This window comes from Adiantum capillus-veneris, chromosome 2, assembly GCF_014529385.1.
Source record: "Adiantum capillus-veneris isolate H3 chromosome 2, ASM1452938v2, whole genome shotgun sequence".
Classification (NCBI taxonomy): Eukaryota; Viridiplantae; Streptophyta; class Polypodiopsida; order Polypodiales; family Pteridaceae; genus Adiantum; species Adiantum capillus-veneris.
The window spans coordinates 102,995,242-103,012,080 of NC_140932.1; the positions used below are offsets into that span (position 1 = coordinate 102,995,242).

At 44.1% G+C, this 16,839-nt stretch overlaps 1 pseudogene; it reads right to left on the minus strand.

Annotated features, from left to right (window-relative positions):
- Positions 1-530: 530 nt before the first annotated feature.
- LOC147463298 (uncharacterized) lies at positions 531-1,061 on the minus strand (annotated as a pseudogene).
- Between the last annotated feature and the right edge of the window lie 15,778 nt (positions 1,062-16,839).

A 16,839-nucleotide genomic window follows, 5' to 3' on the forward strand; every position in this document is an offset into this window, starting at 1 on the left:
ACTCTTATTGGCGAGGATCTTATGGTGTACGGTCGCGATCGGAAACTGGGAGTCTTTGCTCGAAGTTGGTTGCAGATGGTTTGATTGTATTTTGGTCGCATTGGATCTTGGGCCTGGAAAAATCGGGTAGCAATGAGGATTATGGAGAAGCAAGGCGGCAGTGCAAGATTTCACCCGAGCTTTACAGCTTGGCAGTTTGACCTGGGAGCAGAGAATGGGGGTTTGGTAAAGAGAGGCCAAAAAAAGTTTTTTGTTAAAAAAGTAACGGGGTTTTTGTTTTTTTGAAGCCTCTAAGGCTCAAGGCCTGTGGTGATGCCACGTGGACAGAGGTGTAAACCCACATGCGCAAGCCGGTGAACGGAGGCGGGGGTATATGATCTGGAGCATGGCTCCACTATTGGTATCCAAAGGGAGTGTGGGAGCTCCAAGCTCCGTAGGCTATGGCGTGGGCGCCAGGGGCACTGCGCGGCGGAAATGGAGCCGGTTTTGGCGGCGGCAGCCGATGAGGAGCAACGGCGTAGAGGCGCCCGCTAGTTATGGACGGTGATGACATGGCAGGCCCCAATAGGGGGGCTGTCCCACGGCCGACAGTTTGAAAAGGAGGAGGAGGAGAGCAATAGCGAGGTCACTATTGCCCTCCCCTCTCAGGTAAGGGGTGAGCTCCACAGCAGGGAATGAGAGAGAGGATCCGGGAGCATCCAAGTGGTATAAAGAAAAGCCAAAGCCGGCCAATTTGAGGGGCCAAGTGAACAAAGCCAAATGCAAGACCAAAAGGGGGAGATCTATCCGGCCAAGGTGGAAGGTGCAAACGGCAAGTGTGCACACCATGTACATGTTTCCAAAAGAAAACTAGGCCAAGTGTTAACAATGCAATAAAATACTAAAAGAAGCTCTAAGTGAAGGCCACGGCAAGAGAAACTCACCCTTTTTTCTTTTTTTGGGCCTCTTAGAAATACCCCTATAAAAGGTTGTAAATGAGAAAATTTAAGGGCTTTTTTGCCTGTGTGAGTAAGGAAAAGCTTGAAGCTTGTGTGATGCCAAGCTTTCCATTGAAGCTGCATACATCAATTGTACTACCCTCTATGCAATAATACCAACCGTTTGCCCAATCTCTTGTGTTGCTTTTTCCCAATCCCCTCCTTCTCTCTCACTCTTGGTGTGTTAACCATTATTTGCAAAGGGTTTGCCTGCAGTTTGAAGGGTGCTATCAAGAGTGGAGATTAGGGGTGTTTTGTGAGTCGGGACGGGTGAGTTAAGCAGTGTGGGTGCATTTGTGTTATGGATGTTCTTGTGCAAGGTGTGAGGTAGTCATTTTGTATGCTAAAGCAAAGTGGTTAGTGCAAATTATCCAATTTGAAGGTGTTTTTTGAGAGGTTAGGGGTGTTGTGGAATCCCTAGGCTATAAAGAGGCAAGAATTGTGTGTGCTGGGTGTGTTCCCTATTCCCCCTCTCCATCTTCTGGTGCCCCTACGGAGGAGCAATTGATTGCTCGTTGGTGTTGATCAAAGGCGGTTATTTCCATCAAGGAGAGATGGCAGCACATAGTTATGGACCAATTTTTGTTGGAGAAGGAGATCCAGAAGAGTGGATGGCCGATTTCGAGTTGTATATGTTGTCATTGCATATGCCGGATGAAGCTAGGAAGATGAAAACGATTCCGTTCTTGATGCAGGGAAAAGCAAAGACATGGTTCTATGCATTGGATGGAGAGCCAACAATTATGTGGCCGGCATTGCGGACCCATTTCCTGCAAGAATTTCGAAAAGAGGTGTCTCCTATCGACTTGGATGCAAGGTTGAAGAATTTGAAGTAGGACTTGAATGAGGAATTCAGCATCTTTCTTGCCCGCTTTGAAGAATGTTGGAGAGATTTTGTAGTGGCCATGCATTTGGTCAATGGTGGTGAGTACTTTAAATTGGAAAAGTTTATGTCTTGTTTACACCCTAAAGTTCGTGAAAAGGTGGATTTCGAGGGCCCAGAGAATTACAACGGGGCAGTGGCTATTGCGCAGTCTAAAAGTCATAAAATCAAGAAGAAGATCGAGCAAGATGCATTGGGATATGAGGCGATGGTTCCCAATCCGACTTCAAGCCCGAGAGAAGAAGCTCAAGTGTAGAATCAGCCCAATCGAGGGGTTGCAACCGTTCCTCAACAATGGGTACGTACAGTTCAAGATTTGTCTGAACAAATGCAAGAGTTGCGTTTAAGTGTTATGGACAGAGGTCAAGCAAGGACAGGAAGGGGCAAAGCTAGGCAATTTCCCGGCAGGTGCTACAATTGCGGTGAGGACGGTCACTATGCTCCAGATTGCCCTCACCCACCAAGGGAAAGGGGTGGCATGTATCCTCTTTTTGGTCGAGGTCGTGGTCAGGCACAGTTTAATGGCCAAAGAGGTCAACAAGAGGTTGAAAATCAAGCACAGGCGGCTCCATCAGGTAATGATGAAATACCCAGGGTTAACATTATTGGTGTTGACAGGCAGGAGGTTGACATTATGGCCAACAAAAGAGCACGAGGTGAAAGAGAGACTGAAAAGGAGCGTGAAACTAGAGCCAGGAAGGGGAAAGAGAAGGTAAATGAAGGAAGAGAGCAACCAGAGCCAAGCAGAAGCAGGCGAAGAGGAAGGATCACCCAAAAGGATTTTCAATTGGGACGCGGCAATCCAGAGTATGATTTGGTAAGAGATGTTCAGAACCAGAAGGCTAACATCACTTTTGGGCAGCTGCTTGCTTTGAACCCTAAGTTAAGAAGGCAATGGTCAACTAGTGTCAGCACTAGGCTTCCTCGAGTGGGAGGAGAGGTACGTACAGTGCAGAATCTAGCTGTGAAGGTGGGAAGTCCAATCGATGTGCTTCCGGTGGTGGATGTTTTGATCGAGAAGAAGAAACAGGTTCAAGCATACATCGATGATGGAGCCAAATTCTGTGTTATCACGGAGTCGGCTATGAGGGAAATTGGCATTAAAGCTATTGTCAGGTCCAATATGCGAATGAGGATGGCTAATCATGCCTAAGCTCGTTGTCTGGGAGTGGCACAGGATGTGAAGGTAAAGGTTATGGGAATTGAATGTTTAATTGATTTCTTTTTTCATGAAAGAAGGAGAGAATGCTTATCCAATTATATTGGGGAGGCCATGGCTATTAGCTATTGGAGCCAAGCAAGATTGCGAAACTGGGGTGTTTACCCTGCCAGATAGGGAGAATGGCGGACAGATTGTGTTGGATCTAAAGACCAAGGAAATTCATTTTCATCCCTCAGCAGGTGGAGATCGAGATTTCAGTACCAGTTATGAGTACGAGAAGGAGTCTACTTATGATGAAGGGTCAACCAGTGTCGAAGAGGAGGAGAGTGATGAGGATTTATTAAATCTGGATGCAGATTTGTTCGGGGTCACAGTAGACTCTACCACTACAAAGAGAGGTATGCAAGTTCCGGTTGGTAGTTTGCAAGCTAAAGAGATGGAAGATATGCTAGGTGCCGATCTAACGAAGCAGGAGAAAGAAGGCTACATGGACCTATGTGCATCCTACCCTAATTTATTTGCAAAGGAATATAAGGATCTAAGGGGATCTAGAGGAGTGGAGCATCAGATTCTTCTTAAAGAAGGATACAGGCCAAAAGCATAGAAGCTCAGAAGGTTGGGGGATATTCAAAAGGAAGCTCTATGGCGAGAGATCAACAAGTTGCTCGACGCAGGTATAATTTATCCGGTAAAGGAATCTGAGTGGGTTTCTCCTGTTGTCATTACCCCGAAGAAGAATGGAAAGTGGTGGGTATGTGTAGATTATAAGCCTTTGAATGCTGCAACCAAGTGGAATCATTACCCTTTGCCTTTTAAAGATGAGATTTTAAACCAAGTTGTCGAACATGAGCGCTACTTTGTTATGGACGGATTTTCAAGGTAATTTCATATCGGTATTGCTTTGGAGGACCAGGTGAAGACTACCTTCATCTCTCCATGGGGTTGCTTTGCCTATCGCAGGATGCCTTTTGAACTGGTGAATGCATATGCGACTTTTCAGGATTGGACGAACAAGGTGTTGGGCCTTACTTGGGTAAGTTTATCAGAGTGTTTATGGATGATATTGGTTGCTATAGTTCCACGGTAGAGCATTTGTCCAAGTTAAGGCTGTGTTTTCAAAGTCTAGATGAAGAAGGAGGTCAGTTGAATGCAAAGAAGTGCAAGCTAGCACAACCAAGGGTTCAGTTGTTAGGCCATGTGGTGTCACAGAACGGGATTGAAGCAGATCCAGAGAAGGTGAAAGCATTGGTTCTTATGGCGCCTCCAACCAGTGCAACAAAACTGGCTTCTTTCCTGCATAAGATAAAGTATTTCTCCCGCTTTTTTTGGAGCTATCTCAATATGTATACCCTCTTCAGAAAAGGGCTCAACATGTGCATGGGTTTCAGTGGGATGAGGAAGCTCAAGAGGACTTTGATAAAGTGAAAGGTATTCTATGTCAGTTGCCTACGGTGTGTCCTCCTAATCATAAGGATGATTTTTATATTGCTATGATGGTGGGGTCGGTAGCTATTGGAGCAGTATTGCTACAAAAGGTAGGCAGGAGTTATAAGCCTATTTATTTTGAAAGCAGGGTCATTAGTCGAGGTGAAGCTACTTATACAGAGGCAGAGCAATGGATTATGGCTTTGGTCTTCGCGTGCAGAAATTTCAAAGTATATTTCATTGTTCGGAAGTTTTATGTGCTAACTGCTAACAATCTTTTGCCTGAAGTAGTGCTACACTTGAAGCAAGGGAAGCGAATCATGAAGTGGGTGATCGAACTTCAAGAGAGTTTGAGTTCAAAGTGGATCACACTCAGTGGTCTCATTTGGCGGATATTCTAGTCAACAAGGAGGTTGAATTGCCAATTTATCCAAGGGTGGTACAAGAGGAGGATAAGGAGGAACCCGACTTGGTAGGGGCTTTCATGATGTGGTTCGATGGGGCTTATAGACGAGTAACACAGAAGGCGGGTGGAGGTGTGGTTATTCAAGATCCGCACGGCACAGTCATTTTTTCCAAAGCTTACGACTTGGAGGAGGTGCATACCAACAATGAAGCAGAGTATCTTACCTTACACCTGGGGCTCAAGCAGTGCATTGACTTTGGCATTTCAAGGTTGGTCGTAAAGGGTGATGCTCTACTGGTTATCAAACAACTTTTGGGCCAATGGCAGGTAAAGAGGGATTCTCTCAGCAATTGGTTTTTTTCCATTAAGAAGCTGTTGAAGTTTTTTGAAGCAATACAATTCAAACATGCGCGGAGAGAACAAAACCAGGAAGCAGATCGTTTGGCTAGCAGTCGTGTTCAGACTCAAGTGTCGAATTTGTATGTGGGGCTAGCCACTTATGCAGGTAGAGAGACTCTGAAGGATATTGATGATTTCTTGAATAGAGGTCAATGTTCTAACGGGCTTTCCAAACTACAAAAAAGGAGAGTGGTTCAAAAGGCTAAAAAGGTTCACTCTTATTGGCGAGGATCTTATGGTGTAAGGTCACGATGGAGTGCTACGTCGTGTTCTTTACAAAGAAAAGAACGGCATGGTGTTGGAGCAATGCCATGAAGAAAGCGGTCATCAGGGTAAGAGTCAAGTTTTGTTTCGTATCTTAAGAAGTGGATTCTGGTGGCCTTCTGTGGTACGTGATGCACATTATTGGTGCAAGACGTGTCATCAGTGCCAAGTGATGGGAGAAAGATGACTGGTAGCCGAGTAGCAAAGGGCTATCATTGCACATGATGCCTTTGAAAACTGGGGCTTGGATACAATTGGTCCATTGCCCAAGTCAGCGAGTGGTAAGAAATATGTGGTAGTGGCAATAGACTCTCTTACACGGTGGGTTGAGGCTAAAGCAGTAAAAGAGGTAAATGCGCATGTTGTTGCTCAGTTTGTATTTGATTGCATATGTTGTCATTTTGGAGTACCTTGGGTGCTTATATCGGATCGAGGACAGGAATTCTGAAGTAAGTTGGTGCGTGCTCTGGTGGACAAATTGGGGATTCAACACCGATTTTCATCTCCATACCACCAGCAGTGCAATGAATTGGTGGAGAGTGCCAATGGGCAGATAGTCAAGATGCTTACAAAGTATATATACCATCAGGTTGAAGAGTGGGAGTATGACCTTGATAAATGTTTGTGGGCTTATAGGACTTCTTATAAGGTGGCAACCAACTTCACTCCATACGAGTTGGTATATGGCAAGGAAGCGGTCCTGCCTGTGCATGTGCAGTTAGGGGTTCTCAAAGGTCTATGGCGCATTGATAAAACTCACCAAGATATTTTGCAGGATAGAATTATAAGACTCAAAACTTTGAAGATGGATCATGAAGCAGCGGCAGATTTTTATGTGAAGCAATGCGAAAGGAGGGTAGCAAAGTTCAACCAACATTTGCCAGCTAAGCAGATTGAGGAGGGCAACCTAGTGATGAAGTACGAGAGTTATCTGGACTTCACCTTTCAGAAGAAATTCAAGCAAAAGTGGACGGGGCCTTACAGGGTTCATCAGGTTTTTCCAAATGGTACATATGCACTAGTCAGGTTGGATGGTCGATTTCTTAAACATTGGGTAAATGGTCTTCGTCTAAAGCTCTACTTTGAAAGAGAGTTAGTGCCAGCGGTGCATTAGATTCTTATGCATGGGGTGGGGCAACCCACTTGAAGGTTTAAGGGATAGCGTGCAATAAAACATTGTACATATGGTTTGAGTTTTCTCATAGTGTGTGCCAGGTTTTGCAGTTTATATTGGAATAAAGCTTTTATGTGGTTGAGCATAAATGCTCAACAGGGGGTGGGCAATGATGGTGCAGCCAAAGTATGCCGGCTCTAGAAGATGGCATGGACAGGTGTGTACAGGAAAGCAGAAGCATGGCAAAGGACTGGAGCAGCTAGGAAGTTCATGGGATAGCAGGTAGAAGCGGAAGTGTATGCATGATGTGGTTTATAGGCCAAGAAAAGAGCCATATTGTGCTAATTGGGGTAGTAGGTGAACGAGATGCAAAGTGCAGTTTTGAGGACCAGAAATGAAGAGCTTGAAGTGATGAAGGACCAGGTCCAGACGGCTCATCAAACCGAGCTACGGAGCCCAAGTTATTGTAGGTTAAAGTTTTGGTGGTTTGCAGATTCTTGCCGGACAGGGCAGGTGGGGACAGGTGATCCAAGTGGAACTTGAAGTATAGGTGTGTAGAGCTCGATTTATGGAGCCTCCTCGTCTTTTGGGATTGTGGATCGGAGCCACGGTTTGCAAGATATGGTCAGCTGAAGTTTTTCCGGGGGCCGGGCTTGACCGCATTTGAGAATGTGCCATCTGGCATCTTCTGAGCCTCGACAAAGTTCTAGAGCAGAGTGTACATCATATGGAGCTAACAGGAAGAGACTGCACGCCAAAACGAGTCTGGAGCGAGAAGATATGGCGATCGGAAACTGGGAGTCTTTGCTCGAAGTTGGTTGCAGATGGTTTGATTGTATTTTGGTCGCATTGGATCTTGGGCCTGGAAAAATCGGGTAGCAATGAGGATTATGGAGAAGCAAGGCGGCAGTGCAAGATTTCACCCGAGCTTTACAGCTTGGCAGTTTGACTTGGGAGCAGAGAATGGGGGTTTGGTAAAGAGAGGCCAAAAAAAGTTTTTTGTTAAAAAAGTAACGGGGTTTTTGTTTTTTTGAAGCCTCTAAGGCTCAAGGCCTGTGGTGATGCCACGTGGATAAAGGTGTAAACCAACATGCGCACGCCGGTGAACGGAGGCGGGGGTATATGATCCGGAGCATGGCTCCACTATTGGTATCCAAAGGGACTGTGGGAGCTCCAAGCTCCGTAGGCTATGGTGTGGGTGTCAGGGGCACTGCGCGGCGGAAATGGAACCGGTTTTGTCGGCGGCAGCCGATGAGGAGGGACGGCGCAGAGGTGCCCGCTAGTTATGGACGGTGATGACATGGCAGGCCCCAATAGGGGGGCGGTCCCACGGCCGACATTTTGAAAAGGAGGAGGAGGAGAGCAATAGCGAGGTCACTATTGCCCTCCCCTTTAAGGTAAGGGGTGAGCTCCACAGCAGGGAATGAGAGAGAGGATCCGGGAGCATCCAAGTGGTATAAAGAAAAGCCAAAGCCGGCCAATTTGAGGGGCCAAGTGGACAAAGCCAAATGCAAGACCAAAAGGGGGAGATCTAGCCGGCCAAGGTGGAAGGTGCAAACGGCAAGTGTGCACACCATGTACATGTTTCCAAAAGCAAACTAGGCCAAGTGTTAACAATGCAATAAAATACTAAAAGAAGCTCTAAGTGAAGGCCACGGCAAGAGAAACTCACCCTTTTTTCTTTTTTTGGTCCTCTTAGAAATACCCCTATAAAAGGTTGTAAATGAGAAAATTTAAGGGCTTTTTTTCCTGTGTGAGTAAGGAAAAGCTTGAAGCTTGTGTGATGCCAAGCTTTCCATTGAAGCTTCATACATCAATTGTACTACCCTCTATGCAATAATACCAACCGTTTGCCCAATCTCTTGTGTTGCTTTTTCCCAATCCCCTCCTTCTCTCTCACTCTTGGTGTGTTAACCATTATTTGCAGAGGGTTTGCCTGCAGTTTGAAGGGTGCTATCAAGAGTGCAGATTAGGGGTGTTTTGTGAGTCGGGATGGGTGAGTTAAGCAGTGTGGGTGCATTTGTGTTGTGGATGTTCTTGTGCAAGGTGTGAGGTAGTCGTTTTGTATGCTAAAGCAAAGTGGTTAGTGGAAATTATCCAATTTGAAGGTGTTTTTTGAGAGGTTAGGGGTGTTGTGGAATCCCTGGGCTATAAAGAGGCAAGCATTGTGTGTGCTGGGTGTGTTCCCTATTCCCCCTCTCCAACGTTATAGAGCTAGACTACGTACGACAGTTCTAGCCCAGTCAGGTCATAGATCACCTCCTAGACCCATGAGTGATTGTTATCCTCCACGAAAGATTCCTCGAACTATGTCACCCTTGGATGTAGCTCCAGAGATTAGCCTACCACAGAGTGAGCTTTATAGCTTAGATCAATATGAGAGTGACAACATAGAGCCGAATTGTGTTTCTTACCATCTTGATACATTGCATAGTGACACATTATTGAGAGATTCACCTACAGAGCAGCCACATCATATAGATGTTGCCATAGAGCCATCTGTTCTTACAAAGACATGGCCACATTCCTCGATCATAGAGCGGGTAGATACGACTTGTGAGACATTGTCACATCAAGTTCTTATAGATCACATTGATGAGACCACATTAGGGGCCTTATCACAAATATTGGAGCCATTCGAGCATAGTTTGGCCTCTACACCCCAGTGTAGTGCTACTTTTGTTTGGTTTCAGCCCTCGTTTATTTTGATGTCATCCCATGGGAACACTCCTTATGGAGCATGCAGATGAACTTCACTCCTTTTTAGAAGTTTTGCATGGCGTAGAGAATATAGCGTATCCTTTTTTGTGTGTCAAGTTCCTCTCTATTCTCTCTCATTTTACTTGTCTGCTCTTTCTCTCTCTCGCCATGGCTTCTTGTCGCCTACACCCTCCTTAGCTGTTGCACCCAACACTGCTATCAGAGCCCTAAGGCGTTGCAAGCCGGGCATACCAAGACGCTGTGACAAATCTGCACGACTACGTCTATCTCAAGACGCTGCAGGCAGGATTGCGTGCATCTCAAAACGCTGCCCAATAGTTCCCAAGCTTCCTTCCCTGCAGTAGCGTTTAACGTTGCTTGGTGATGTGTCCAAAGGTTGAAGGAGGTGCAGTTGGAGCATTTTGAAATGCTATCTGCTTGGTCTTTCATACATCGGTGAAGCAGTATTTGCTGCAACACCTCAAAACACCATCCATAGTGCAACTTGGGGAGCTTTGCACTGCAAGGCAGTTGGCGATGCAACTTGGCCAAAGTGGTGGACTCGTCGATAGTGGCAATCTCCATCTAAGGTGTATAAAAAATTAATCAAGGGCTTCTAAACACGGCACAAAACTACCCTAAGGAGTCTACAAAGCTATTCAAGAAGCACACCTTTTGGCAACGTACATCAAACGTTGATTGCCTCTTTCCCTAGGCGGTTGAAGCAAAGATAGCAATTGTTATAGCGAGCAAAGCTTTAAGACACTCTATTATTAGAAAAATTTTGCTAGCATATCAAGAGGAAGCTATTAAAAGCTTTTGTCAGCAACAGTTAAAACACCCCTCTTTAATCTACAAAATCATATCAAGTATGGCATCAAAGGTGGATAAATTCAACGGATCCAGCTTCCACACCTGGCAAATCAAAGTGAACAGCTATTTGATGCAAAAGAACCTATGGAGTGTCGTGAAACCCTTGTCAACCGACAAAGCCGCACATCCGTTGTAGTTACAAGAGCACTCTCTGCTGAGCAACAACGCAAGGATGAGCAAGCGTTAGGTATTATTATGACATCTCTCAAAGATGACTTTATTCACTACTTAGATGACGTGCAATCTTCTAGTGCTGCCCAGATACAGCTAGAGAAGGTTTTTGGTGCTAAAGCTAAGTATTCAATGATGCGTCTAAAGATGGAGTTGTACTCTCTTGCTATGCGTGTTGATGAAAACATTACATCTTTAGCTAACCAACTGAAGGGTATTAAAACTCAACTTGTTTATGTCGAAGCCACAGTGCCAGAAGAAAACTCATAGCTGTTTTGTTAAAAAGTTTGCCTAATGAATTCCATCATATTGTTGTTGTTTTAAAAGAGAAAGATCTATTGCCCTCCTTGGATAGTATCATCAATTCATTGCAGAAAAAATAAATAAGGGTATCTCGTACCAATTCTCCCATTATTCCTAGTGCATATAATGTCTCCCATGCAGTATCCCCCATCAGTTCATCTGGTACTCCCAATGTCTATGCAGTCACTAATTGTGCTTCTACCTGAGCTTCATCTCGACCATCCATTGTTACCAGATCTTGTGCCATTTGTGGGCGCAACAATCACCAGACAAAGGACTGTTTCAAGAAGAATCCTTGTGTTTATTGTGATAAGACAAATCATCCTTCAAATAGATGCTTTCAAAAGGGTAAAAATCAAATTCATGTGATTGATGGAGACACCGAATCTCAAATATTTTATGTTGACAGCGATGTTCTTTAGATCAACTCTTTTTATGTTTTTCTTAGTCAAAATAAATTGTACGGGTTATAGACACTATCACACATGAGTGGTAAAACCTCCCAAACTACCGGTTTTGTTCAAGTCCTTTTTTTTTTGTACTCCACCTTAAACCCAAGGTTGGCAGTGAACCAAAAACTTCATTTGTTGGTAGCTAATTTTTCAACCTACACCCTATCTATTCAAGGGGGGTTTCAATATCATAGGACCAGGTTATGGATATACCAAAATCCTTGGCTGTGAGAGAACCTAAAACTCACGGTTTTCGAGTACACCAAAAACTCGAGATATCATGAGAGTGATTTGGGCTTGAGGAGGGGGTTGTTGGGTTTAAGCCCTCATTTACTTTGATCTCAGCCCATGGGAACACTCCCTTATGGAGCATGCAGATGAACTTCACTTCTTTTTAGAAGTTTTGAATGGCTCATCTTTTTTATATTGTAAGGTTTTTATAGTGATATAGCGTATCCTTTTTGGTGTGTCGAGATCCTCTCTAATCTCTCTCGTTCTGCTTTTCTGCTCTCTCTCTCTCTCTCTCTCTCTCTCTCTCTCTCTCTCTCTCTCCATGGCTTCTTGTCGCCTACACCCTCCTTAGCTGCTACACCCAACAACTTTAGCATGGCACATGAGAGATTCTAGCCATAGATCAACTTATAGAGCTTACCATAGGACTATACAAGTTTATGTTCCCTCTAGAGAGCTTCATGATAAATGTTTGTCTAGTGACGACACACTTGTGTGGATAGCAAGCCATAGAGCACAAGATGGTGCATCATAGGGCTGGCTAGCCTTCAGGTGGTCACTAGAGACATGCGGATGTTTGAGGGACATATACATGTTTGGGTCCCTAGAGGTCATGAAGTAGCACACCCTACAATGAAAGCTCAAAGTTCTTTTATGCTTCCTAGAGAAGATTAAAACGTTGACTTTCTGCTGAAAATTGACATTGTATCGACAAGGACGGAGATGGCGACGATGCAACGACGATGCACTAAAAATGCAAATGCTAAAAGCTGCAAACACCGCGCTAAATCTGAAAACGCTGACTAATCTGACGGTTCGATGAGGATCTGTTGTGGGTAGGTGAGATCTGTGAAGCTAAGGGTTGGATTTGCAATGGCTAAGGGCTGAAAACTAAAAACGCTACCTGGTTTGGCTGATCTGGCGATGGAAACTGCAAAACGCTAGGAGGAACTGCTGGTGGAAACGTTGGGGCTGATCTGCAACTGAAAATGCTAGATGCTCTGGAAGAATCTAAAAACGCTAGTTGTCTTGCTGGCTGAAAATGCTAGCTCTTCTGCCATCTTACTAATGAGAGAACACTGCAAGCTTGAGCTTCTTCTATCTCTTCTGCTGGAAATGAGCGCCCCCCGTCTAGTAGAGGAGCCACGATTGTATACGAGATAGTCTAGACCTAGAGTTTGATGAGCTAGACATTCACGACCACATGTGAGGAGAGCTCGACATACATTCGTTCAGACACCGCAGACATGGAATATTTGGCTACAAAACAGCCACCACCTATCACACCATAGGTTGACACTAGCCATAGCTCACCTGATAATTCCAATGACCATGCCATTGGATTAGAGCTTTGCAGGAGTCAACAATTGAGGAATATTGAGCCATAGAGTTTATTGACCACAGAGTTACAAACTGATGTCATCCTTAGACCCATCAATTGTGCTAGAGATTCAACTATCCATATGGAGCTAGGTGCTAGCCAGTTGATGACTATTAGATAGAGAGCTAGGAGATTGCAGATTTTAGTGTTTAGAGAGAGTTCTCTTATCCCTCCTAGTTTCCCTAGACCTCTTACTTGTGCAGATTGACTATGGTGCACTAGACACATGCACGTATACTAGAGGCACTTTTTTCTCTTTGTGTTTTTTTCCTCTAGGCATCCAAGTATGATACCTTAGTATAGGATTTCTTTTTATTTTTATTTAGATAATAAAACTCTAATTTCTATGATGACACATCTTTCTAGGTGGTAGTGTTTTGTTTATAATTTTGAAGCATACATGGACTTCGACTTTCACATAGCATGGAATGATCTCGAGGTCTAGCAGCGCATGTTTGCCTCCACAACTATTGAGGAGATGCAACACATACCTCGAGGTGTACTATTTTTTATTATTCATGTTTATGGATATTATTTTTACTGATTGTGGTTTTCATTAGAGGGGCTTACCTAGATACGGACAGAGACATTACATGATGCAGCAGCAGAGTCATACCCACACACCCTGCCTGACGTTCTGGGAGCATACCCCAGAACAATTGGTATGATGAGGAGTGTAGAGAAATGAGAGCCACACTTCAAAGAGAGGTGTCTTTGGGAGTCATTACTCATAGACAATCACAGGTTCCTTTCGACGGCTTGTGCGACAGAAGAAAAGGGCTTATTTCGCTCAGCTAAAGAAGGAGTTGTATAAGATATTTTTGAGCCAGGACTCAGGTGAAGCATGGAGATTCTTTCATGAGAACTCCCACCGGCTATTACATCCACTGAGATTTGGGGTGAGTATGCAACATCTCTTTACATAGTTCCAGGACAGCCACCTCTACCAGACCTCTCGATGCCATGTCCAGAGACATGCATTTTCTTTACCACTGAGATGGTGAAGAAAGCTATTGACAAGATGAGAACTAGGAGAGCATAAGATCATGATGGATTGGTAGCGGATCACTTTATACATGCCCGAGATATGCTTGTAAAATTTCTAGCATTGATGTTCAATCGAGCCGTGTGTGAGGGTTATCGAAGTATGCGACACAAACTGGTGATGTGGCATGACCCAATACACCCCTAGAATGTGCAGCAAAATGTGTAGCAGTACATCCTCATGAAACGCGGAACAATTACTGACATGCCACCTCTTGGAAATTGCAGAAATTTGTAGACGTGGCATGCTATACGGACCCGTAATTTGCAGCGCTGCAGTGGTGACATGGCTGAGCTATACGGACCTCCTTTTTTTACACAACAGCAGGGCTGAAATTGTGTGGCTGAATTTTGGCATCTTTTGAGACAAGTTTCTTTATTTTTAAATGCTTTTAAGTGGAAGCTTTTGATTTTGAAGCTTTTGGGGCTCTACCTTTAGCAACCCTTGTAACCTTTATAAGAAACCCAAGGGGGCTCCCTCTACAGAGCAGCTGGACACAGAGTCTGAGAGAGAGCACCCGTGGGAGTTGTACTTTTCTCGAAGATTAATATAAAAATAAATACCGAAAGGGGCGCTAGTCTTTGGGGCCAATACCTCTTGGCATGGAACTGCGTCGGGCGTGTGGAATCAATTGTAAATTGTGAACTATTTTGAAGTGAATCTCGGCTGTGTCGTGGCAGAATCTAGACTTGGAGTGTCCAAGTTTGTTACGATGGTATCAGAGTGCAGAAATGTTCTTCTTTCTACAAGGGATCGGATCCTTTTTATAGCGCACACAGCTTTTGGGAAAGAATCTTCGTGTCCTGATCCCGGACTTATTAGGCACTCCCACCCTTCATACATCGTACCTTGGGTGCGCTCCCGTCTTCATCGCTATGTCTTACAGAGTATAAAGCCATTAAAATTCCCAGATTACACATGGGTTCTAGTGGGAAGAATCTGACAAAGATGACACCTCTCAGTGGGAAGGCAAAGAAAAGTTGAAGATCCGGTGTGGGAACTGAAGAAAAGAATGAAGATTTGGGCAAAAAAAATTCGGACAAGTTTGCCAAAAAAGGAGTACAAACATCAAGTGCAGATTGGCATATGTGTGAATAAGTACTCCAGGAACCCGAAATTGGTAATACACCTGAAGAATTACCCGATTGATACGATTTACTCGAGATGGCATGTGGCCATTGCTTTTACTCTCAGGAAGGGAGTAAAGCCGAAAAGACAGACGAGTGCAGAAAAGCAGAACTTGTACTCCCAGAAAGACATGGACAAGCGAAGCACAAAGCAAATCTTCGGAAAGGGCAATAAAAGGTCAAAGAAGCCTAGTCGATTTCACCCAGTTTCTAATAGTTCTACTGAGGACTCATCGTCAGATACTTCGAACTCTGACGATCACATGTCTTATGCAAAGAAGAAACATATTTTTTAAAAAGCCAACCAATATGACTTCCTCGAAGATAAAAGCAAGAATGTCAAAGAATTTAAAGAAGGTGGACAGTCAATTTGAATCCTTTTATGGGTTCCGTGATGCTCGAACATGGTGGTTCACTCTTCTACTAACAAAGGAAGCTCCAGTTAAATGGTTAAAAGGCTTTTTATTTCTTCTTGGCTGACTCAGGAGTACGAACAAGATGTACGAACTGCTTGGAATCATCTTCAGATGACCAAGGGAGATTCTTTGGGGGCTTATTGCGACAGATTTTGGAACTCTTTTCTACCAGCCTCTTCATTTATGAAGGTCTTGTTTTAAGGAACAGATTGAGCAGTTTTGTTACGGACTTCCTACAGAGATCCGAGAGTACTGCTTGGAACAGAACTTGAATTCTTTTGAAGAATTGATGGGTCATGTGAAACGGGGTTTTTGCGATACATTCAAGAAATTTAACTTACCCCACCATTAGGAAGTGAATGGAGTATAGGAGGGCCTCTTTATTTCACAGTTCAAGGGAATGCTTAAAGCTTAAGCCAAGTTTGACCAAGCCTAAAAGAGAGGGCAAAAAGGCCTATGCTGAGATTTTTTTAAAAGCCATTTCTATATTTGAATTTGAAAACGGTCTATTTAGTAACCCAAAAAAGAGACAGGTAAATGAATTTTAAAATGTCCTTTTCCCACTCCTCTTCTCTCTCTAACATATAAAACACTCTCTCTCTCACTTAGAACTCATTAAAGGAGGCACATTTTAGTCTCCTCCCTACCACAAAAGAAGATTTTCCACATTCTCTCATTGCATTCTCTCTCTAAAACGTGAGCCAACTCTCTCTCTTTCTTTCCCGTCTTTTCTCTCATGTCACTTCCTCTTCCAATCATTAAGGAACATTCTTGGCTGTCTCTTTCTAAAAAAGTGCAGATCCTCCAAGGTTGCAGATTTGTCCTCTCTCCCACTCTCTATTCCTTGATTGTCTTTCTATCCCCCACTCCCTCTCTCTCTCTCTCTCTCTCTCTCTCTCTCTCTCTCTCTCTCATGCTTCTCCGACTCCAGTTCCAGTTGAGTGCAATGGAAAACTCATTACCTCTGTATGAAGCACCCTTTCTCGCTCTACAGTCATGATCAACAATTTGAATTCAAAGAAGATTGAGCTTGCTACAAACGGACGTGTGGCTGCCCTGCAAAATACCCGAAACAACACACTGCTAATCATAAATGAACGAATCCGCATACCTGACGCCTCGCATAACACATAATCAACGATGCATGCGAATAGAGAGAGAAAGCACACAACAGAGAAGAAGAGAACATACGCAGGCGCACCTCCTAGAGGGAGTGCTACGCCTGGCACGACGAGAGAGAAGAGAAGAGAGAAGAGAAGAATACACAGACACTAGGTGCAATCTCCCCCCGTGCAAGAGTGACCATTTTCTTCTTGCACGTATTTCATTTATAGATTTCTTGAATGGTCAAAATGAGAACAGACTAGCCGGCCGGTCATAGATGGCCAAAGCTCATAAAAGAGCACTTGAATAAATATACATAAAATGTAATTTCCTTTTGCAATAGCCTAGCTCGGTCAAGCCTTTTCCACCTGTCAGCTGCAATTAATAGTAAAATTTCAATTCCATA